General features: G+C 48.3%; 1 protein-coding gene across 13 annotated transcripts in view; it reads left to right on the top strand.

The window, feature by feature from the left end:
• The window catches only part of fynb (FYN proto-oncogene, Src family tyrosine kinase b), a 278,988-nt gene that overhangs the window by 45,819 nt on the left and 209,530 nt on the right, over nucleotides 1-23,639 (top strand). For 7 of the 13 annotated variants that reach the window (XM_085997844.1, XM_085997838.1, XM_085997834.1 and 4 more), the window contains one exon: nucleotides 15,610-15,725. The exons of 5 other annotated variants lie outside the window; for them this stretch is intronic. The gene's annotated coding sequence lies outside the window, so the exon portion shown is untranslated. Of the gene's footprint in view, nucleotides 1-12,931; nucleotides 13,097-15,609; nucleotides 15,726-23,639 lie in introns of all 13 variants that reach the window. One more of the 13 variants, XM_085997829.1, reaches the window with a different exon arrangement.

Raw genomic sequence — 23,639 nt, 5'->3', positions numbered from 1 at the left:
GCACATTCACTTTCAGTGACTCATGTACAAGGACACACAGGTCCCTTTGAGTGTCTGATTTCCCCAATATTTCACCATTTAGGAAATACTCTGCCTTTCTGTTTTTTCTACCAAAGTGGATAACTTCACATTTATCCACATTATATTCCATCTGCCATGTTCTCGCCCACTCACTGAGCCTGTCGAGATCCCCTTGAAGCCTCTTCACCTTCTCTTCACAACTGACGCTGCCACCTAGCTTTGTATCATCAGCAAATTTGGAAATGTTACATTTAGTCCCCTCATCCAAATCATCCCAAATTATTCATGTATAATATCGCATCAATCTGTGGAGCTCGAGATTGGTTTAATGTATAATATCGCCGGTTGGTTTAAATATTAATGTATAATAATTTCACGGGGTGGGTGGGTGGGTGGGGAGAGTTGCGGAGATTTATTTGTTTGGAGCACGAGCTCCGTGTGAAGGGAAAGGAGCAGAAAAATGAATAAAAAATGGACGTTTGAGCTTTGCCGACGCAGATTTTCTTTTCCTGACGTGGCTCTGTTCGGCAGTAGCGATCACTTTTTCCCACTTCCCCCCCCCCCCCCCCCCCTCCTTTCCCACTGGAAGTGTTTTCTTTGTGATGGCGGCGATATTTTCTTGTCCATTGGCGAACAACCGATTTTTAAAAAAACTCTCAAACTGCGCCTACGCAACACCTCCATTGCATCGGCAGCAGCCGTGTCCTTCTTTAAAATGTGCTCTTGCCGGCCGTCTGGGTTTAGTGCCCATCCCAGCATGCTGACCTGGAGGGCAGGCAGAACCATGTCTTCCCTGAACATTCACACAGCGCAGAGACGGCGAGGCTGAATACAACAGTGTGGGTGTGTGCTGGAACACCGGGCTCAGCTGTTGAGGCAGGATGTATTCTTCCTGTCTAAAGCGAAAGGAGGGGGTTGTGGGCGGGGGGTTCATTTTGCATCCTGAAACAATGCAGAATGTTTCTGCCACTCTGGTCTTATTTTGGAAGGTTCTATAATGTTGCACAACTTGTAAATTTGTATGAATTATGTTTATCTTGGTCAGCTGGATGTGCGACAGGCATGGAAACCCATTCCCTTAAGTCTCCAAACCAAACTACACGCAAGTAGGTTTTGTTTCTCTCCTGTGCAGTGCATGCTGCCTTCCATTTGAGATGCACCTTTACTAACCTAAGCTGGAGAATTTTAGATGTGTAGGAGTCTCTGCATTCCTAGCAAAGAATCTGTAAACTCACTGGAGGTTAACAAACTGAGTTTAATGTATTAAAACTTTACAAAACAAGAAAATGCAGGAGAAGCTCTAAACAGGTCTTTACTCTATATTTCCACACGAGGACTGGTTGGCCATGCCCATTACCTCTGACGTCATCACGTTTCCCGCCGTTGGGGACATCACATGACTCACGTGATGATGTCAGATCACGATTTTGTCAATCTAGCTCTGTTTAACCAGAGCTAACACTGAAGTTAATAATCATGATTAAAGGCAATTCTACAAATCACTGTGAGGGTCTCTTAATGGCTTTGCCACATACGCCCCCCCAGAATTGTCTTTAACGGAAAGAGTCAATCGCTGAGGAGGTCGGACAAGTCTGTTGGACCGACTCCTAAATTCCCGGAGGGGAAAACGCTGAGCGGGCGGCGAGCTGGTAGGTAACACGGTGCTGTCAGGTGTGGCGGCGGCTGGCCGCGGCGCGGAGGCTGCACCAGCTCGGTTGGTCGTTCAAGGTCCAGGTGCGCAGGCTTGAGGCGATCGACAGAGATGTGATCCGGCTTGCCCCCGACGTCAATCACGAAACTCTTGTCCCCTGCCTGCAAAACCTTGAAAGGCCCGACATGAGGTGCGAGCGGGGTACGATGGCCGTCTTGGCGCACAAACACGAACTTGGCTTTCGACAACTCCCCCGGGACGTTGGACGAAGGCAAACCGTGCTGTGAGGTCAGAACTGGGCGGAAACAGCGGGCCGCACCCCGGTGGGTCTCTCTGCCTGGCCGCGGACCATGGACGCGTAGGGGATGGCAGGAATTTGCCTGGGACTCGAAGCGGTTGCCTGTAAACCATCTCCGCCACCGACGACTGGAGATCTTCCTTCGGTGCCGTGTGGAGTCCTAACATCACCCACGGCAGTTTGTTGACCCAGGATGCATCCAGCAGGCTGGCCCTGAGCGACGCCTTCAAGAAACGGTGGAACCTCTCGCACAAGCCGTTCGCTTGCGGGTGATAGGCCATAGTGCGGTGGAGCTTAACGCCCAACACGGAAATCACTTCATTCCACAGTTCGAACGAAAATTGCGGCCCCCGATCCGACGTAATATCCGCAGGGACACCAAAACGGGCCACCCATGATGAAACGAAAGCTCGAGCAACATCCGCAGAGGTGGTGGACGTCATGGGGACTGCCTCCAGCCACCTCCTGGTGCGATCCACCATCGTCAAAAGGTACGTAAAGCCCCGGGAAGGTGGAAGCGGGCCCACTAAGTCGATGTGAATGTGATCAAATCGCCGCTCCGGAACCTCGCAAGTGGCGAGCGGGGCCCTGACATGCCGCTGCACCTTGGCCCGTTGGCAAACAACACAAGTGTTCGCCCAGTCTCTGACGTCTTTGCGTATTCCCCTCCATACGAATTTGGAGACCAGCAGCTTTTGCGATGCCCGCACTCCAGGATGCGCTGGGCCGTGTATGGTGTCGAAAACCGCTCGGCGCCATTTAGACGGAACGATCGGACGGGGTGCACCCAGCGAAACATCGCAGAGCAGAGTAGTACCTGCGGAATGAAACGGCACATCCCTCGGCTGGAGGCTGGTTGGACCCGAACGAAAACCCTGGGTCTCCGGGTCGGCCGCTTGGTCAACCGCCATCTGTGGGTAGTCAATACCCAATTGGACGGCCTGGACGGCGGCACGGGAGAGGCAGTCGGCGACGACGTTGTCCTTACCGGCCACATGCCGGATGTCGGTGGTGAACTCCGATATGTACGTCAGCTGCCGTTGCTGCCGAGCCGACCATGGTTCCGCAGACTTGGCCATTGCCAACATCAATGGCTTGTGGTCCACGAACGTGATGAAATGTCGTCCTTCGAGGAGGAAACGAAAATGGCGGATGGCCAAAAACAAAGCCAACAGCTCTCGATCGAAAGTACTGTACCGGCGCTCGTGCTGTTGTAGCTGGCGGCTAAAAAAGGCCAGAGGTTGCCACGCGCCGTCGACCCACTGCTCCTGGACGGCCCCCACCACGTAGTCTGACGCGTCCGTCGTGAGGGCGATGGTGGCTCCCGGCAGGGGGTGTGCTAACATGGTCACATTGGCGAGCGCAGCTTTCATCTCCTCGAAGGCGCGATCCATGACTTGCGACCATACCATTGGCTCCTTTCCCGTCAGGCCTCGTAGAGCGGACGCATGAGCTGAGCTGCCCTGGGGATGAAACGATGATAGAAGTTCACCATCCCCAGGAACTCCTGTAAGGCTTTCACGGATTTTGGTTTCGGGAACGCTGCAATTGCCTCCACCTTGACTTGAAGAGGCTTAGCCGCAGCGGGGGTTATGCAGTGGCCCAGGAAATCAAGTTGCGCTAGGCCGAAATGTCATTTGTCCGGGTTAACGATGAGGCCGTGCTGCTGCAGTCGTCGGAAATGGACCCGAAGGTGCTCGAGGTGTTCCTTCTTGGAGGTGCTGGCAACCAGAATATCATCCAAATAAACAAATAAAAAGTCAAGGTCCCGCAGGACTGAATCTATGAGGCACTGAAACGCCTGCGCCGTGTTCTTGAGCCCAAAGGGCATTCGCAGGGGGCCAAAGGGGGTAATTACCGCTGTCTTTTCGACATCTTGAGTGTGCACTGGCACCTGGTGGTAACCACGGACGAGGTCGATTTTCGAGGATTGACGTCCCCACCAAATGGGCTGAGAAGTCCTGTATATGGGGAATGGGGTAGCGGTCGGGCTTCGTTATCTCATTTGAGGCGGCGATAATCACCACAGGGCCGCCATCCCCCGCCGGGCTTGGGGACGATGTGGAGCGGGGAGGACCAGGGGCTACTGGATCGACGGATGATCCCCACTTGCTCCATCACGGCGAACTCCGCCTTCGCTGCCGCTAGCTTGCTGGGCTCTAAACGTCGCGCCCTGGCGTAAACTGGAGAGCCGGTAGTCGAAATATGATGCTCCACCCTATGCTTGACGGTCGGAGCCGAAAAGGTGGGCTTCGTCAGCTCGGGGAACTCCCCGAGGAGACGGGCGAAATCGTCGGGCTGTGGCTGCGCACATGAAATCGTGTGTGACGCAGACGTGCTGCGCGCCCCTGAAATATCGTCGAGTGTGGCGGTGCGAATGAGGCGTCGATTTTTGACGTCTACCAACAGGCCGTTGGCGCCCAAAAAGTCAGCACCCAACAGGGCCTGCGAGATTGGCGGTGACAAAATTCCAAACATACTTGGACGAGCCGCGTTCCGCAAGTGTGGATCAAGCCCCCGTTGGCCGCTTGCATAGGGGGACCCCGTCCGCCGGAGCGAAGGTCGATGACCGAGGCGGGAAGAATGCTGCATTGTGCCCCCGTGTCGCATAGAAAACGACGGCCTGAGATGGAGTTGGTTAATTAGGTGAGACTCCCGGGATCGCCATCGTGGCCGTGGGGGAGGTACCGGGACCGGCGTTCTTGACTCGTGGCGGTCTATTCGACGGTCTGGTAACGAAACTGCACGGTGGGCGGCAGCAGCGGGCCTTCGGTCCGAAACGAGCGTGGTAGTAGCAATAACCGGTCATCGGAGGTGCCTTGGTCGGACTCCTCGTGGCGGGGCTTTGTGCGAGGGCGCAGTAATGTTGCCGGACCGCATAAATCTTATCTGCCTCTTCGGCGAGCGTGACGCAGTTTGCGGTTTCTGCTCGGGCGAGGGCCGCCTGGACTTGCTCGGGGAGTTGAGTAAGGAACAGCTCGCGAAACAGAAAGCACTGGGGCTCGGACCCCAGGAGAGTCAGCATGTGACTCATAAGCTCCGAGGGTTTGGAGTCACCTAACCCTGGTAGCCAAATGTAAGAAATCACACAACACCAGGTTATAGTCCAACAGCGTTATTTGAAATCGCAAGCTTTCGGCGCGCTGCTCCTTCGTCAGGTGAAGTGGAGAGATGCATAAAGACACAGCTTATATAGTCAGAGAATAATGTCAGATGTTTACAGGTAATCTTTCTAACTGCCATTTATCACACCTCGGCAGAGAGATAATCACAGCAATCAAAGGTGTAAATGGTGTCCAAACAGGTTAGTCAGGAAAACATTACATCAAAGAACAATGAGGTGGGGTCACAAGGGGTCAAATGTTGCAGATGCTGGGGTCTGTATGAAAAACAAAAACAGACAAACATTTATTTTTTTTCTGCTGGAAATCACAGCAGGTCCGGCCGCATCTGTGTGGAGAGAACAAGCCAACGACGACTCGAGTCTGGATGACCCTACATCAGGTGGGGTTACATGTAGCGTGACATGAACCCAAGATCCCGGTTGAGGCCGTCCTCATGGGTGCGGAACTTGGCTATCAGTTTCTGCTCGATGATTTTGCATTGTCGTGTGTCTCGAAGGCTGCCTTGGAGAATGCTTACCCGAAGATCGGAGGCTGAATGTCCTTGACTGCTGAAGTGTTCCCCGACTGGGAGGGAACACTCCTGCCTGGCGATTGTTGCGCGGTGTCCGTTCATCCGTTGTCGCAGTGTCTGCATGGTCTCGCCAATGTACCATGCTCCGGGGCATCCTTTCCTGCAACGTATGAGGTAGACAATGTTGGCCGAGTCACATGAGTATGTACCTAGTGGGTGGTGTCCTCACGTGTGATGATGGTATCTGTGTTGATGATCTGGCATGTCTTGCAGAGGTTGCTGTGGCAGGGTTGTGTGGTGTCGTGGTCGCTGTTCTCCTGAAAGCTGGGTAATTTGCTGCGAACGATGGTCTGTTTGAGGTTAGGCGGCTGTTTGAAGGCGAGTAGTGGAGGCGTGGGGATGGCCTTAGCGAGGTGTTCGTCGTCATCGATGACATGTTGAAGGCTGCGAAGAACATGGCGTAGACCCCTTGTGACCCCACCTCATTGTTCTTTGATGTAATGTTTTCCTGACTGACCTGTTTGGACACCATTTACACCTTTGATTGCTGTGATTATCTCTCTGCCGAGGTGTGATAAATGGCAGTTAGAAAGATTACCTGTAAACATCTGACATTATTCTCTGACTATATAAGCTGTGTCTTTATGCATCACTTCACCTGACGAAGGAGCAGCGCTCCGAAAGCTTGTGATTTCAAATAAAGCTGTTGGACTATAACCTGGTGTTGTGTGACTTCTTGCATTTGTCCACCCCAGTCCAACACCAGCATCTCCACACCAACCCTGGTAGCGTCAGTAACCGGTGAGCAAGCTCCGCTTTGGTAAGACCAAATACCTGCAGCAATCGTGTCTTGATGGCGACATACTTGTCAGCATTCGGGGGACTCTCCAGAAGGCTGATGATTCTCGATGCCGTCGAGCTCTCTAGGGCAGAGACCACGTGGAGGTATCTGGTCTGGTCCTGTACGATGTTGCGGAGCTCAAATTGCGCCTCGGCATGCACAAATCAAGAGGCCGCCTGTTGTTCCCAGAATTGGGGGAGCTTCAAGGCCACTGCATTGGCCTCCATTACTGGCCCGTTCTCTGCGTTCACCGCGAATAACGATCGCGAAGATTCGGGGTCACCAATGTAGGAGTCTCTGCACTCCTAGCAAAGAATCTGTAAACTCACTGGAAGTTAACAAACTGAGTTTAATGTATTAAAACTTTACAAAACAAGAAAATGCAGGAGAAGCTCTAAACCGGTCTTTACTCTATATTTCCACACGAGGACTGGCTGGCCACGCCCTCTACCTCTGACGTCATCCCGTTTCCCGCCGTTGGGGACGTCACATGACCCACGTGATGACGTCATCGCGTCAGATCGTGATTTTGTCGATCTAGCTCTGTTTAACCAGAGCTAACACTGAAAGGTAATAATCATGATTAAAGGCAATTATACAAATCACTGAGTCTCTTAGTGGCTTTGCCACAGATGCATATTTGGAAGGCTCGGCAACCCCCAGGCATGTACAGTAATACTGCGAGAGTTTAGTGGGCTAAAGGTACGTAGCTCACCAGTACAGCGTTACCAGTAAGCTTGCTGCTGTGATTCCAGCCAGGGCCACCCTATTACGATAGCAAAATACTGCGGATGCTGGAAATCCGAAACAACAACAGAAAATGCTGGAAAAACTCAGCAGGCCAGGCAACATCCGTGGAGAGAGAAATAAAGTCAACGTTTCAGGTCGAAACCCTTCGTCAGGACTGAAAAAGCACAAGAAATGAAACCGATTAAAAGGCCAGTTTGGGGGCTGGGAAATGGGGATGAGAACACAAAAGAGAAGTGAGACATTAAGAGGTATTCAAAACGAGACGAGCTGGTGATAGGACTAGTGGAGAGGCAAAAGACGGCTCTAGATTAGGTGTGAAATGCGCTGGCAGAATGAGAGACAACTGCCATGTGGGAGAGAAAAAAAGGGATGGGCCAAAACAAAGGTGTGGATAAAAAATATATGTAAAAATGTAATAGGGGCCGAGGTTATGATCTGAAGTTGTTGAACTCGATATCGAGTCCGGAAGGCTGTAAAGTGCCTGATCGGAAGATGAGGTGCTGTTCCTCGAGCTTACGCTGGGTTTCCCTGGAACAATGCAAGAGCCCGAGTACGGTGAGGTCCGAGTGGGAATGGGGCGGTGAATTAAAGTGACAGGCAACCAGAAACTCGGGGTCACCCCTACGGACTGAACGGAAGTGTTCCACAAAGTGGCCACCCAATCTGCGTTTGGTCTCCCCAATGTGGAGGAGACTACATCGTGAGCAGCGAATACAGTATACTAGATTTCAAGAAGTACAAGTAAATCGCTGTTTCACCTGGAAGGGGTGTTTGGGGCCCTGGATAGTGGGAAGGGGGGAGGTATAAGGGCAGGTGTTACATCTCCTGCGCTTGCACGGGAAGGTGCCGGGGGAAGGGGTGCTGGGGATGATGGAGTGGATTAGGGTGTCTCGGAGAGAGCGGTCCCTATGGAATGCTGAAAGGGGAGAGGAGGGGAAGATGTGTTTGGTGGTGGGATCACGTTGGAGATGGCGGAGGATGATCCGTTGAATGTGGAGGCTGGTGGGGTGAAAGGTGAGGACAAGGGGGACCCTATTGTGGTTCCGGGAGGGAGGGGCAGGGGTAAGGGCAGAAGTGCGGGACACGGTCGCGGGCCGTGTCAACCACGGTAGAGGGGAATCCTCGGTTGAGGAAAAAGGAAGACGTGTCGGAAGCACTGATGTGGAAGGTGGCATCATCGGAGCAGATGCGGCGGAGACGGAGAAACTGGGAGAATGGAATAGAGTCCTTACAGGAGGTGGGGTGGGAGGAAGTGTAATCCTGGTAGCTGTGGGGGTCAGTGGGCTTGTAGTGAATGTTGGTCAATAACCTATCCCCAGAGATGGAGACAGAAGTCGAGGAAGGGAAGGAAGATCACCCTATTGATCTCCTTCAGCCCCACAACTCCCCGAGATATCTGCGCTCCTCTAATTCTGCTCTCTTGAGCATCCCTGATTATAATCGCTCAACCTTTGGCGGCCGTGCCTTCAGCTGCGGAGGCCCTAAGCTCTGGAATTCCCTGCCTAAACCTCTCCGCCTCTTTTTTTTTCTCCTTTATAACGTTCCTTAAAACCTACCTCTTTGACCAAGCTTTTGGTCACCTGCCATAATTTCTCCTTCTGTGGCTCATGTCAAATGTTTTGTCTTTTAATACACCTGTGAAGCGCCTTGGGACGTTTTACTATGTTAAAGGTGCTATATAAATTCAAAGTGGTGGTGGTGTTGCTGCTGCTGCTAAGATATTCACAGAGGGTCACCTGAAATCAAGTGGAAGGACTCTGTGAATTTCAACTTTGGCGATGGCGGTAGTGGATTGTCTGCCCATTATACAACCCGCCTCAATGGAAAGGAAAACCGGGGGGGTGGGGGTGGCGGAGTGTAGGACGGTTGGCTGTTCCGCTCCCACCCGTTTCGCATCCCTGTCGAAGTTGAATTTCACCCTCTCCATTTCCAATCCCCCAGGCGTGCGGGCCAGTTATCTACAGCTTGCTGGAGTACTGCAAACCTGCCTTGCTCGGGTATCCGATTACTAAATCTTCTACAGAGGAATGATTCGGTGCCACTTTCTCGAGCACGGAAACCCTACTCTGCTCCCAGAACACCCCAAAAGAAACCGAAATCACTCTTGTAGTGTATTGGAGCCGAGGTTGCAAAACCCTGTCCAGGACACTCTGTCCTTGCAGACTCCCTACCCTACTGAATCCCTTTACCGTTTTAAACCCTCATTACTTTACCCCTCAACCTTCTCTAATTACCCCAAGTTTTACCAGCTAGCTAATGATATAAAAGTAAGGACTGAATGTATGACTTTTTAAAATGGGGATTGCGTTCAGTCAGTGAACTGTTCTCCAGTTTATTCCCTACTTCATCTCTGACTCTGCTTCACCTGAAGATTACACTTGGTCTTCATACCCCGTGTGTACAATGCCATGGGATGGATGCAGATATATCTGTGTATATTATATAATATATGTGTATATTCTGTGAAAGGTGAGATAAAATAAATATAATTTCAGTTCACATCCCTTTCCTTGATCATGCTGTCTGCCACTATCTACCATGCTTAAACTTAGCTCCCAAAGCGAGAATATCAATGCTAATTTGATTCTGTGAGAGACAACATCATTCATGTCCGAGGCCGGGACCCAGGAACGAGGACGAGCCCAGCAGCGAGGTCAAGGCGCAGGAGTGGCGCAGCGTGGACCAACAGCGGGGTCGGGACCTAGGGAAGGTGCGGCACGGGCCAACAGCGAGGTCGGGTGGACCACAATGCATCCTATGAAACCCAAGCAAAGAGGACCTGCGGGAAGGAGTGAGGAGGACAGTAGCAGTATGTTTGTGTGTGCTAGGCCGTTGTAGCAGAGCCTGGTCTCCAATCGTCTTGGATCCCCTTGCCATTGGACCAAGACCTTGCTCTGTCAAGTCCGTGTGGTAGCTGGTGTGCAACGGCCACCCTACGTTAAAAGAATTCACACACAGGCATCATCATCTCATGCTATGTGCCACACTATATAGATTTATATAGGAACACGGGTTAGTGTGTTTTGACATTAATGCCGATAGCTTGAACAAGCATTGTGTTCTCTAAACCCCGAGATACAGTATGTTACAGCCTTCCAATTTGGTCCAATTGATTAAATCCCATACACAGTTCAGAGAATTCCTATCCTTCAGAAGTAGGAATGAAATGCATTAATCCAAGTACAAGACTACTTAGCATATTTAAATTATATCTTTTCAAGAATGACATTGTGGAGTGTACAGCATCTGCCAGCTTTCAAAACCACAGGGGTTTCTCGTTTTGAGTGCTCACCTGCTGTTGTGTGTTGATAGGTTATCTGGCTGAATAAATTCTCTACGCAGTCTGTAATTTTCTATATAATGGCCGTCTGAGACATAGGGGATAAACGATTTGAAGTTGCGTTTTCAAAATGGTGTGTACATGCAAGTGTGCCTTTTTCAATTTTTAAGTCAAATTTCTGTTTCTCCATGTTCTTCCTGCTCTACCCCACCTGGCTTCTCTATTCTGCTTTGGTATCCCAGCTTAAAATGGTGTAAATTTTCAAATGGTGACTGTATAGGCACAAATTCATGAGTCCGGGTGTGTGGGCTGTCTGGAATGCCTTTTGCTATATAGTGTTTGCGATGCTACTATGGAACAACAACAACTTGTATTTATACAGCGCCTTTAACGTAGTAGAACGTCCCAAGGCTCTTCACAGGAGCGTTATCAAAATAATTTGACACCGAGCCACATAGAAACATATAGGAGCAGGAGTAGGCCATTCGGCCCCTTGAGCCTACTCCGCCATTCAATGAGATCATGGCTGATCATCCAAACTCAGTACCCTATAGCAACATAGAAGGTGATATTAAGACAGGTGACCAAAAGCTTGGTCAAAGGGCTAGGTTTTAAGGAGCGTCCTAAAGGAGGACCGATGAAGAGGATTAGTGAGGGAATTCCAGAACTTGGGGCCGAGGCAGCTGAAGGCATGGCCGCCAATGGTGGACTGATGGAAATCGGGGATGCGCAAGAGGCCCGAATTGGAAGAGCACAGAAATCTGAGGGTTGTAGGGCTGGAGGAGGTTACAGAGATAAGGAAGGGCGAGGCCATGGAGGGATTGGAAAACAAGGATGAGAATTTTAAAATGAATTTTAAAACCATGAAATGTATCCACAGAGCTGCTTTCAAATTGAGGCTGTGACTCATTTTTGCACTTGTAGATGCATAGTAATTATCTGCAGTGCGAGGGGGTGGTTGGTCTAGATTGCAGCAAACACGGACTGTTACACTTCTTCAGGGGGAGGGGGAGAGCAGCACGCATCCCCTCAAAATATGAACAATGTTTTGTAAGCAGTGGCAACATGAGAAGAGAAATAGAAAATGAAATAGGAAGAAAGAGAGAAAGGCACCGTCACTAAAATCAGAGGAAAAAGATAGTGATCATTGAAATGTAAAATCACACACGAATCCCAGTGGACATCTCCATCCTTCTCTTGGGATTATGGTAGCTGGAACCTAGTCTTTTTTTTTGTTTGTTCAATAATCGCCTAATCCTTTCGGACCCTGCTAATGAAGCAGAACCATTATAGTATATGCGTGAGCATGGGAGGGGGTTGGAGCGAGAGCGAGAGAGGGCTGTTCCCACCCCATCGCAATCTGGTTTTGCAAAATGCAAGTGTTTGTCTTCAGTAACAGAAGCAGAAAGTGCTGGAAACACTCCGCAGGTCTGTCGGCCAGCATCTTTGGAGAGAAACACCCCCCACACCCGCATTCTTCCCGCACCCCCCTCCCCAAAAACACCAGCACTTGCCCATCCCACAATGCCAGCACTTCCTGTCAGAGAAAGTGGGAGCTATAGTTGAGGTCTGAAGTGATTTGCTTTTTGTTTTAATTCAACAGGCAGTACTGAAGGTGGAATTGCATGTGAAGGCTGTCCTTTCGTGATGCTGTGTTTCCTTTATCTTACAATCATTAGAACATAACATAAGATCATGAGAAATAGGAGCAGGAGTCGGCCCTTTGAGCCTGCTCCACTATTCAATAAGATCATGGCTGATCTTCTACCTCATCTCCACTTTCCTGCACTATCCTCATATCCCTTGATTCCCTTAATATTCAAAAATCTATCGATCTCTGTCTTGAATATACTCAACGACTGAGCCTCCACAGCCCTTCCAGTTCAGGCTACACACGTTTGTGCGCGTGCTCCTTTGCTTGGCTGAGAGAGAATGCAGGCAACACGCCTACTGCTCCCTTCTCTGCCATTTGCTGTTTCTGAGCTGGCCTCTGTGAAGCGATGTCTGAGAGACCAGCGATTTGGGGCAAGCTTCCCACCTCCTGCAGTTGGAATAAATGTTTGAGAGATCTTGGAGTGCATTTGCAACCGGGGTTTTCCTGAAAAATATTTACTGTCAGAATTTCGACCCTCCACTGTAGATCACTAATTACTCCTAATCACAAACTTAAATTTAAACAAAAGCCCCTCCTTGTTGAAATGTTTGGTGCCATTTTCCCCTGTTGTGAAGTATGCTGGACCATGCACACTCTGCTCTGACTGAGAGGAGAAGCCATTCCCTGTGGCCTGGATAATCCTCCTGGGTCGGAGCTGTGGATTATTCCCCCCTCCTCTTGGGACAGCTGGGCACCTTACTTCCCTCCACTTGCCTGCCGACGCTGTACCAGATGAACCAGCTTTGGGGGGGGGGGGGGGTGGCGTGCAAGTATTAACTCTGGTTTGGATTTGAACCCAGGCTTGATGATGGCACTATCCAAAAAAAAACGGCGCGAGGTCATTGCTGCACATATGACCTATGATCCAATTAAGGAACGGACCTGTGCCAGCACATCTCAACGCACCGGGAAGACAGCAAGTTTATGGCTTGTGTCGAGATCTCGATGGTGGCACTATTTATGAGGTAACTGATTGGAGGAGTCAGTCAGCAGACTCGCTAATGGACTCGCTCGCCCAGCCTGTTAAGCAATAAGGAGGCTTTCTGAGCCGCTCACTCCCCCAGCGTTTAACTGTTCTGCTCCACTGAGCTTGACTGACTGAAATAAAGCATCTTGGCAAATGTCGTTTTTTCCTCTTCTGATTTGGCAACTTGCGCTAAGGATTAAAGGTCGAAACAACATGCTAGTAACGGAGCTAACGGGCATCTCTGTCTCATCAGAATGGTTTGGGTTTCAGAATAGCGTCCATAGGAAAGTGCTTGTAATGGGTCTGCTTCTATAACTTGGTAGCATTCCTCACTGATTCCTCTCTGATATATGTGCCTTCTGTCTTACAAGGACTGATGTGTGACTCTGCTAGTGACTTTTTTGCAAACCTTATTTTTCATGGCTTTTCAGACCCAGCTCTTATTAACTTTTTAAATCGGTTCTATTTTATACCTTCTCCACTTGGGAGAAAGATACCAGAAACAGCAATCGCCCAAAGCAGACTTCTTTGCTGATAGGCAAGCTGTTGCCTCTGGTGTACTTAAGAGTTAGTATATTTCTTCATGATTACATGTTAACATTACTATTTTGGTGGTGGGGGGGGGGGGGTGGTGGTGGAATTGGGGGTTAAACTATCTCTCAGAAACCAATCATAACTTTCCCAACTCCCCGCCACCCCCCCCCCCCCCCCTCCCCGCCATGGGGATGACCCACACTGTGTTTTCCACAGGTAAGGCACCACCAGCATCCTAAGCCTCTGATAATGCAACATAGAGACAAAGTTCCTCTTTGATTTTATACCCTTACATTACATTGGAAGATCCTTTGTTTGCAGTGGCGAGGGACAAAGAGCAGTGTGGCTGAGATTGGGCACACAGTGGGTCAGGAGATGAAACCTGCTGGTGTGCTTTACGTTGGTAGACCAACATGCTACTTGGACCCACCTATCTTCCGTTCTGTTTCCAATTTCAGATTTGAGCATCCCAAATGTCATGCAGCTGTCCCAATGGCTGGCTCAGTTAATTTACCCAGAGAGTAGCTCAGCCTCGCAGACCAGGACTGTGCTGGGTTTGATCCCTAGTCTGCGTTGAGTTAGCTAATCTCAAGCTAGGCTGGCAGTAGGGGTGCTACAACTGGCCCTCCACTCTTCCGCCTCCTGCTCTTAATTTCCCTCAGAAAGGCTGTGCTTCCTTTCAAAATTCAGCTTGTGTGCTCAAAAGGGGAAATCAAATTAGAATGAGGAAAGATGCTCGCTCACATACTGGTCAGTAATTAGAATGTTTAAATTTTCTGTCAAAAAAGGGGAGATAATATTTGCTTCAAAATTCTGTGCTTTGCTTTTGAAAATCAATTAGAATGAGAAATTACTTTTTGTCCATCCCAGCTTAATATGCTTTAAGTTTATAGACCACAAAACTACATAGGTATCTAATCAGTACTTACTTTTTGGGGGAATTTTAACATGGGTGAGCGGGCGGGAAGTTAAATGGGCAAAAATTCCCAGCGCGTCAGGAAGCTGATCTTTCTGTGGCAGACAGCCAACCCACTTCCAGGAGGCAGGTTGGCATTTAAAATATTTTAAGGAGGCTGGAAGCCTCGGATTTAACCTGCTTTGCAGGTTTTACTGCGGCTGGCCGGGTTTGCTGGGCCTCGGGAAACCCAGAAGCTGCAGTGAGGCTAGGACAGCCTCTGGGAGGGAAGGGGGGGGGCACTCCTTGTGGGCCAGGAGGAGCAGGAGTACTTCCTCCCAGCGCCGCCCCCCCCCCCCCCCCCCCCAAAGCTCTCCCACCATCAGACTGCACCCCCCCACTCCCATCCCCGGATCGCCGCCTTCGGGGTCATGGATCAGACCCCATCCCCCCAGGGTCAGAGATCGGACCCACCTGCGGCCTCCTTCGGAATGCTCCCTGCCCGACTGGAGGCCAAGCCTGTCAATCAGGCTGACTTCCGGGCAGGGAACCAAGCAGGGCCACAGGTTGCTTGTGAGAGGAAACCCAGACTTCCAGGTTTCCCAATGGAAACTCCAACCCGTTCTCTTTTTCCCCCCCCCGTCTCTCATTCACTCATTCATGCACACACATAGCCTCTCTTGAAAAGTATCTGTCAACATAAACTTCATCTGAATAAAGCTTTTGAGATTGACGCCTTAGCTTTTTGTAAGATAATGTTGGAAAATAACTGAATTGAAACTGTTCAAAGCTAAAGAAAGATATTCCATCAGTTCAGCTGTTTGAAATGTAACAATGCACCTTGCTTTGAGAAAGTAGGGGCCACTGCACATAGATTCCCAGCTGTGGGCAAAAAGATCAAGTGCAAGCACATTTTGGGAGAGGCTCAGCCCTCCTTAGTAAAAACTTTAATGAGAGCATTAAAAGACACACAAGGCAACTCTATGGATAAATGTAATCATACTTTGATATTATAAATCTTTCTTCAGATATTAGATATTTCAGCTGCTGCGGGGAAGAATTGATGACCGTTTCTTTTTCAGAAAGCATTTTGAGGAATTTTGTGGAGAAAAGATAATCCGGCAGCAGGGAGCTACAACGAGCCATTGTTCAGATTAACATCGAGGGCCGCTAGTCGCAAGACCGGGAATTATTACAGGTAAATATGGTCATTTTTAGTGGAATTCCCATTGGAATCGTTTAGAATGCAGCTTCCAATGGAGTGCACATCCATTTAAGAATTTGAAATATATAGGTGTGTATGGTAACGAGCATACCGAAATGAAGAAGTCAGCGATAGCCAGTCCTAGTGGTGCGTTCCTGATTATCCACGAATGCTGGGGGTAAATGTATCTACGGGGAGGGGGGTGCGGCGTGAGCGGGAGAACAATGAGGTGCATGAGAATACCTGATCGGGTTGTGGCCTTTTGGCGGCCCTGTCCTTACGCCAGTATCAGCTGGGCGCCACGCACACAGCTCACCTAAAGCACCCATTATTCTCTAATTACTTGAATGGGTGTCAACAATAATGGCCCAGCCCCTGGCAGCAGCAATTCATACCAATGACAAGAAAATGCCTTCCTAAGGAGCGCAGTAGCGTATAATGTTCAGATCTTTGGCTGCATTGGATTTTATTGTTTAATCATTGTGCCTGCTACATTGTTTTGAGTGGCATTTGCAATATTAATACTCCCCAAAGTCCTCGGTTAGTTTCTTAAGATTTGTGATGCTTGAGCAAGGGCGGTAATTGCACTTAAATGCGTTTCATTAATTTTAAGTGCATTTGGGAGCAAGTAATTTTAATCTTATTTAACGATGCACTTTCAGCTACAGTTCAGCATGCAGGCGTGACTAACACGGTGGGGTGAATTTTATTCCAGCAACATGTGTCTGTGTGGATAGTGCTGCACTGTGCTTCCCAGCGCAACGTCGACTAGTTCTATGATGTTTGTATTAACAAGCGCGTTTGGATCTAGTGACTTTCCAGGTTAGCAGACCGGTAGTTTGATATCTGCATTCTGAAGGAAAAGCATCACAGAGCAAAAACACATGTGGTCATTTGGTCCCTGTGAGGAAAAGTGTAGGGGACCAAAAGTAGGACAACCCACCTTATTTAAAAAACATTACAGGACCATAAATAGAGAGATAGAAAATATAGGTGTCGGCCTTGGCTCAGTGGTAGCACTGAGTCAGAAGGTTGAGGATCCCACTACTTGAGCACATAATCCAGGCTGACACTCCAGTGCAGTACTGAGTGAGTACTACCTCACATTTATATTTACTGCGTTGTTGGAGGTGGCATCTTTCGGATGAGATTTTAAACCGAGCCCCTGTCTGCTCTCAAGAGGATGTAAAGATCCCAAGACAGCAGAGCAGGGGTGTTCTCCCCGGTTGCCTGACCAATATTTATCCCTCAACCAACATCAATAAAACAGATCATTGCTGTTTGTGGGAGCTTGCTGTGTGCAAATTGGCTGCTGCCTTTCCTACATTACAACAGTGACTCCACTTCACTTCAACAAATTCTTCATTGGCTGTAAAACACTTTGGAATGTCCTGAGGTCATGAAAGTCACTATATAAATGCAAGTCTTTCTTGTAGTCTGTCCAGGTGATGTGATGTGCTGTTCCTTTGGTAAATATGAATTGCCAAATGTGAGGTAGAAGTGTGTTTTTAGAAGGGGAAATTCAACTCTATAATGGTTGGATGTAGAATCCTAGAGCACAGAAGGAGGCCATTCAGCCCATTGTGCCTGTGCTGCCTCTTTGAAAGCCAAATAAATATAAATCTATTTTTATAAAAAATATTGGACAGGTTTTCAGTGTGGGCACAATTAAGGAATAAGTGGAAACTCCGTGTCAATACTGTTTTTTTTTCTTTTTATACAGTATTTATAACATCTGCACTCCCCCATTCTACACTCCACCACCCCCATCCGCACTCCCCTGTTCTACACTCCTCCACCCCCCATCTATAGCTTACCCAGCCCACCTAGAGTAGTTCTATTACTGCTTCAAAGTCACGGCACTACCAGACAGCCTCTCACTGATGTATCTCGGAGAGCCACAGGAAGTGAAGCTATGCCTGCCTCTCTGGTATAGTGGGCTCCAGCTCCCAGAGTTCTCTGCTGTCTCACATCACAGTCAGCATGTCCTCCATGTTCTTCTCTGATGTGAACACTATGATTTAATTTTGGCAGCAGTTAAATTGAAGTTTAAAATCTGTACAAGTTAATATAAATGTAAGTGAATATAAAACTTTTTTTAATGGAACATACTTCTGGCTTGTTGGAAGTTACACACCCCAAACTTCAGATAATGATGTATGCACTGTTGATTTTTATTTCCATATATTAAAACCTGCTCTTTATCATATTTGCACTTGTATTCTACTGCTAGGAATTAGTGCTGTGATACAATCCCCCTGTCTTCTGTCTCTCTGAATGGAGGCGTGAAGGGGACAGGGCCCTAATTGTACAAGGTAGATGGAATCGTGTCTAACTTGCTGATTGGAGCACAGGTACAAGAACATAAGACATAGAAACATAGAAGATAGGAGTAGGCCTTTCGGCCCCTCGAGCCTGTTCCGCCATTTAAATAGATCATGGCTGATCATCCAAATTCAGTACCCTGTCCCTGCTTTCTCCCCATATCCCTTGATCCCTTTAGCCTTAAGAAATATATCTAACTCCTTCTTGAATATATTTAATATAAGTTGGCCTTAACTGCCTTGTGTGGTAGAGAATTCCACAGGTTCACCACTCTCTGGGTGAAGAAATTCTTCCTCATCTCAGTCCTAAATGGCTTACCCCTTATCCTTAGACTGTGACCCCTGCTTCTGGATTCCCCCGCCATCGGGAACATCCTTCCTGCATCTAGTCTGTCTAGTCCTGTTAGAATTTTATAAGTTTCAATGAGATCCCCTCTCATTCTTCTAAACTCCAGCGAATACAAGGCCAATCGACCCAATCTCTCTCCATACGTCATTCCTGCCATCCCAGGTATCAGCCTGGTGAATCTTCGTTGCACTCCCTCCATGGCAAGAACATCCTTCCTCGGGTAAGGCAACCAAAACTGCACACAATACTCAAGGTGTGGTCTCACCAAGGCCCTGTACAACTGCAGCAAGACATCCTTGCTCCTGTACTCTAATCCTCTCGCTATGAAGGCCAACATATTGGCCGCCTTAACCGCCTGCTGCACCTGCATGCTTACCTTCAGTGACTGGTGCACAAGGACACCCAGGTCTCGTTGCACTTCCCCTTTTCCCAATCTATTGCCATTCAGATAATCTGTCTTCCTGTGTTTGCCACCAAAGTGGATAACCTCACATTTATCCACATTATACTGCATCTGCCCAATCACCCAACCTGCCCAAATCATACTGGAGTTTCTCTGCATCCTCCTCACATCACACATGCCCACCCAGCTTTGTGTCGTCTGCAAACTTGGAGACATTACATCTCGTTCCCTCGTCTAGATCATTAATTTATATTGTGAATAGCTGGGGTCCTAGCACCGATCCCTGCGGTACCCCACTAGTCACTGCCTGCCACTCGGAAAAAGACCCATTTATTCCAACTCTTTGCTTCCTGTCTGCCAACCAGTTTTCTATCCAAGTCAGTACCTTACCCCAATCCCATGTGCTTTAACTTTGCAGGCTAATCTCTTATGTGGGACCTTATCGAAAGCCTTCTGAAAGTACAAATACACCACATCCACTGGTTCCAGGGCCACTTCCTTAAGTACCCTAGGATGTAGATTATCAGGCCCTGGGGATTTATCGACCTTCAATCCCGTCAATTTCCCTAACGCCATTTCCCTACAAATACTGATTTCATTCAGTTCCTACCTCTCATTAGATCCTATGTTCCCCAACATCTCTGGGAGGTTATTTGTGTCCTCCTTTGTGAAGACAGAACCAAAGTATGTATTTAATTGGTCTGCCATTTCTTTGTTCCCCATTATAAATTCCCCTGATTCTGACTGCAAGGGATCTATGCTTGACTTCACCAATCTTTTTTCTCTTCACATATCTATAGAAGCTTTTACAGTCAGTTTTTATGTTCCATGCACGCTTACTCATTCTATTTTCCCCCTCTTTATTAATCCCTTTGTCCTCCTTTGCTGAATTCTAAACTGCTCCCAATCCTCAGGTTTGCTGCTTTTTCTGGCCAATTTATATGTCCTCTCCTTGGATCTTAGGAGCAGGAGTAGCTCCTTCGGCTCTTTGCGTCTGCTCCGCCATTCAATAAGATCATGGCTGATCTTCTACCTCAACTCCACCTTCCTGCACTATCCCCATATCCCTTAATATCCAAAAATCTATCGATCTCTGTCTTGAATATACTCAATGACTGCGCATCCATAGCCCTCTAGCATAGAGATTTCCAAAGATTCGCAACCCTTTGAGTGAAGAAAGTTCTCCTCATCTTAACCCTAAATGGCTGACCACTTATTCTGAGACTGACCCCTAGTTCTAGACTCCCCAGCCAGGGGAAACATCCTCCCAGCATCTAGCCTGTCGAGCCCCGTAAGAATTTTATGTTTCAATGAGATCACCTCTCATTCTTCTAAATTCTAGGGAATATAGGCCTAGTATCCTCAGTTTCTCCTCATAGGACAATCCTCATCCCAGGAATCAGTCTAGTGAACCTTCGTTGCACTCCCACTAAGGCAAGTATATCTTTCCTTGGGTAAGGAGACCAAAACTGTATACAATACTCCAGGTGTGGTCTCAATAAGGCCTTATAAAATTGCAGTGAGACTTCTTTACTCTTCTAGTCTAATTCCTTTGTAATAAAAGCTAACCTAACATTTGCTTTTCTAATTGCTTGCTGTACCTGCATGTTAACTTTCAGTGATTCGTGTACAAGGACACCAAGGTCCCTCTGAAAACCAACATTTCCCAATCTCTCACCATTTAAAAAATACTCTGCGTTTCTCTCTTTCCCACCAAAGTGGATAACTTCACATGTCTCCACATTATATTCCATCTGCCATGTACTTGCCGACTCACTTACCCTGTCTATATTCCTTTGCATCCTCCTCACAACGTGCTTTCCCACTAGCTTTGTATCATCAGTAAATTTGGATACATTACACTCGGTTCCCTCATCTAAGTCATTGATATAGATTGTAAATATCTGAGGCCCAAGCACTAATCTTTGCAGTACCCCACTAGTTACAGCCTGCCAATCCAAAAATGACCCATTTATTCCTACTCTGTTTTCTGCCTGTTAACCAGTCCTCTATCCATGCTAATATATTACCCGCAATCCCATGAGCCCTAATTTTGTGTAATAACCTTTTGTGTGGCACCTTTATCGAATGCTTTCTGAAAATCTAAATACACTACATCTACTGGTTTCCCCCTTATTGACCCTGTTAGCACAACCTCAAAAAAACTATTAGATTTGTCAAACACTATTTCCTTTTCATAAAACCATGTTGACTCTGCCTAATCATATTCCGATTTTCTAAGTGCCCTGTTACCACTTCCTTAATAGTGGATTCTAGCATTTTCCTGATGACTGATGTCAGGCTAACTGGCTTGTAGTTCCCTGTTTTCTCTCTTCCCTCCTTTCTTGAATAGCGGTGTTACATTTTTCACCTTCCAATCCGCGGGGACCGTTCTAGAATCTAGGGAATTTTGGAAGATCAAAACCAACGCATCCACTATCTCTATAGCCACCTCTTTTAAAACCCTAGGATGGAGGCTATCATGTCATGGGGATTTATTGGCTTTTAGTCCCATTAATTTTACCAGTACTACTACTTCGCTCTCCACTAGTTCCAAAATGTTTTTGTGTCTTCTGTGAAGGCAAATACAAAGTATTTGTTTAATTTCACTGTCATTTCCTTATTCCTTGTTATAATTTCTCCTGTCTCTGCCTGTAAGTGACCCATGTTAACTTTTCCTAATCTTCCTTTTTGCATACCTACGGAAGCTTTTACAATCTGTTTTTATGTCTCTCACTAGTTTGCTCTCATTTTATTTTCTCGCTCTATCAATTTCTTAGTCCTTCTTTGCTGAATTCTAAAATCCTCAGGCTTGCTACTCTTTGTGGCAACGTAATAAGCCTCCTCCTTTAATCTAACATTATCTTTTAACTTCTCTTGTCAGCCACGGTTGGACCGTTTTTCCAGTGGGGCTTTTATTCCTGAAGGGAATGTATGAATAATCTATCATTAGTGAGTGTCATTTACTGTTGCACTTTGTTTCATTGCCCATGGTCTTGTCTGAGAACACATGGACTTTCTTCATTTTAAAAATGGGTGTTAATTACCAGCTTCACTTTTTTAGGAACAAATCTGTTAACGGCACATGCCAGGTGACTGCTGTCAAGATGTTAAGAAGCATGATGCTGTAAGCAGGATATAATGATGAGTTCCCACTTCAATGGATGTCAAGTTAATACATTTCTAAACCCACTCCTTAGTTTCTCCATTTATTTTTAATCGCTGAATACTTCAGGTCGCTGCTTGATTTTTCTTTTATCTGAAAAGTGATGCATCTTTAGCACTGCAAAAGTAAATGCTGTCGGTTCTTTTTTTTTTTAAAAAGAGACTGGTGTAGGAATAGGTGTATTCCTAACAAATAACAGAGCTTGACTCGGAAGAACAACAAACAGGATTTTAATGTTGAATTAGATGAAGTACAGCAAACAACGTAGAACGATGCAGGAGAGTCGTGGAACAGGTCTTTCCCCAGTGGGAACGCCACGAGGACTGACTAGGCAGTCCGGAGGTTTGCGCGATGACGTCATCGCATTTGCGTTGTGACGTCATCGCGTTGCTCGTGTTTTCCTGCGCTTGGGGCATCACGTGACTTGCGTGATGACGTTATCACATTTACCCGGCACCCGGCATTGGAGCTGGCTGAAGTGGCGGGAGCAGGAGGCCGAGCTGGGCCGGTGATTGCCGCGGGAGGCCGAGCTGAGCCGGCTCGCGTTCTTAAAGGGGCAACGCCCCGTACAGGTAAACTGTGTGTATGTATGTGTGTATATATGTATGTATGTATGTCGTTAAGTTAAAGGGAATTATGTATAATAAGTAAGGGACACTCGGTGGTACCGCTACATACGCCGCCCCCAGAATTCGCTTTAACGGATGTCAAAAGGTGAGGTGGTCTGACGAGCCTGTCCGAACGACTCCTGCAGTCTCGAGATGGAGACTGCTGGGTGGCTGGCGGTCTGGCGGGCGATCGTGCTTGGTCTGCTGTAACAACGATGGGTGTCCGATGGTCTCGGCGGTCGTGCTGTCTCGACTTGGCAGGCGAGGTCGAAAGGTGCTAGTCATGAGCGGATCCTTGCGTGTGTCGTGGCGGATAAAACGTATCCAGCCTTGTGAAGGACCGTGGCGTCATGGCGAATAAAATGTATTCAGCCATGCGAAGGACCGTGGAGACGTGTGACCTCTGCAGCCCGTGGTTCGAAGCGGGCGCTGGGGCGAAACAGCTGGCCGCGTCAGTGACTGGCAGGTTGGGCAGACGCGGACCATAGCTCTGTCATTGTTGGGAAAAGTTCCCCAGTCTGACGAAATCTGCAGGAACGCCGAACGGGTGATCTAGGAGGAAATAAACGTGGGTCCTGGCAGGTCGGTGAACTCGCCGAGAGGCGAGCGAACTCTTCGGCAGTCGGGAACGCACGGAACGGTGTGTGCCATAGTGCTATGATGGTAACACAGAAGAGAGTGAACCGTTGCTGCGTTGATCAGTGATCTGTGATGACAGCAAGTTTCGCGTGGCCGATCGCGGCCGCGGGATGCCCGTTGGACCCGTCCTCAGTGGTCGCAGCGTCAGCAGATGTTTGCCTTTGTTGAGGGGAACACTGTGGAGAGGGCGGCAACGCTTCTAGTTGTTGATTTAGAGGGAAAACTGCCGGGAGGGCAGCAACGCTTCGCTTTCGCGCCAAAAAGTGTGGTAGAAAACACAACCAGCAGGCTGACGGGCTGGTGCGTCGTAGGCGGGGAATGAGTCTTCGTGTTTCACGAGGGATGGGTCCTCGTGGTTTGCGAGGGATGGGTCCTTATGGGTCGCGAGGAGTGCGTCCTCATGGTTCGTGAGGAGCGAG

This window comes from Somniosus microcephalus, chromosome 9, assembly GCF_052327205.1.
Source record: "Somniosus microcephalus isolate GS21.2 chromosome 9, FLI_Smic_1.0, whole genome shotgun sequence".
Lineage (NCBI taxonomy): Eukaryota > Metazoa > Chordata > Chondrichthyes > Squaliformes > Somniosidae > Somniosus > Somniosus microcephalus.
This window is presented reverse-complemented; position numbering and strand designations above follow the sequence as displayed.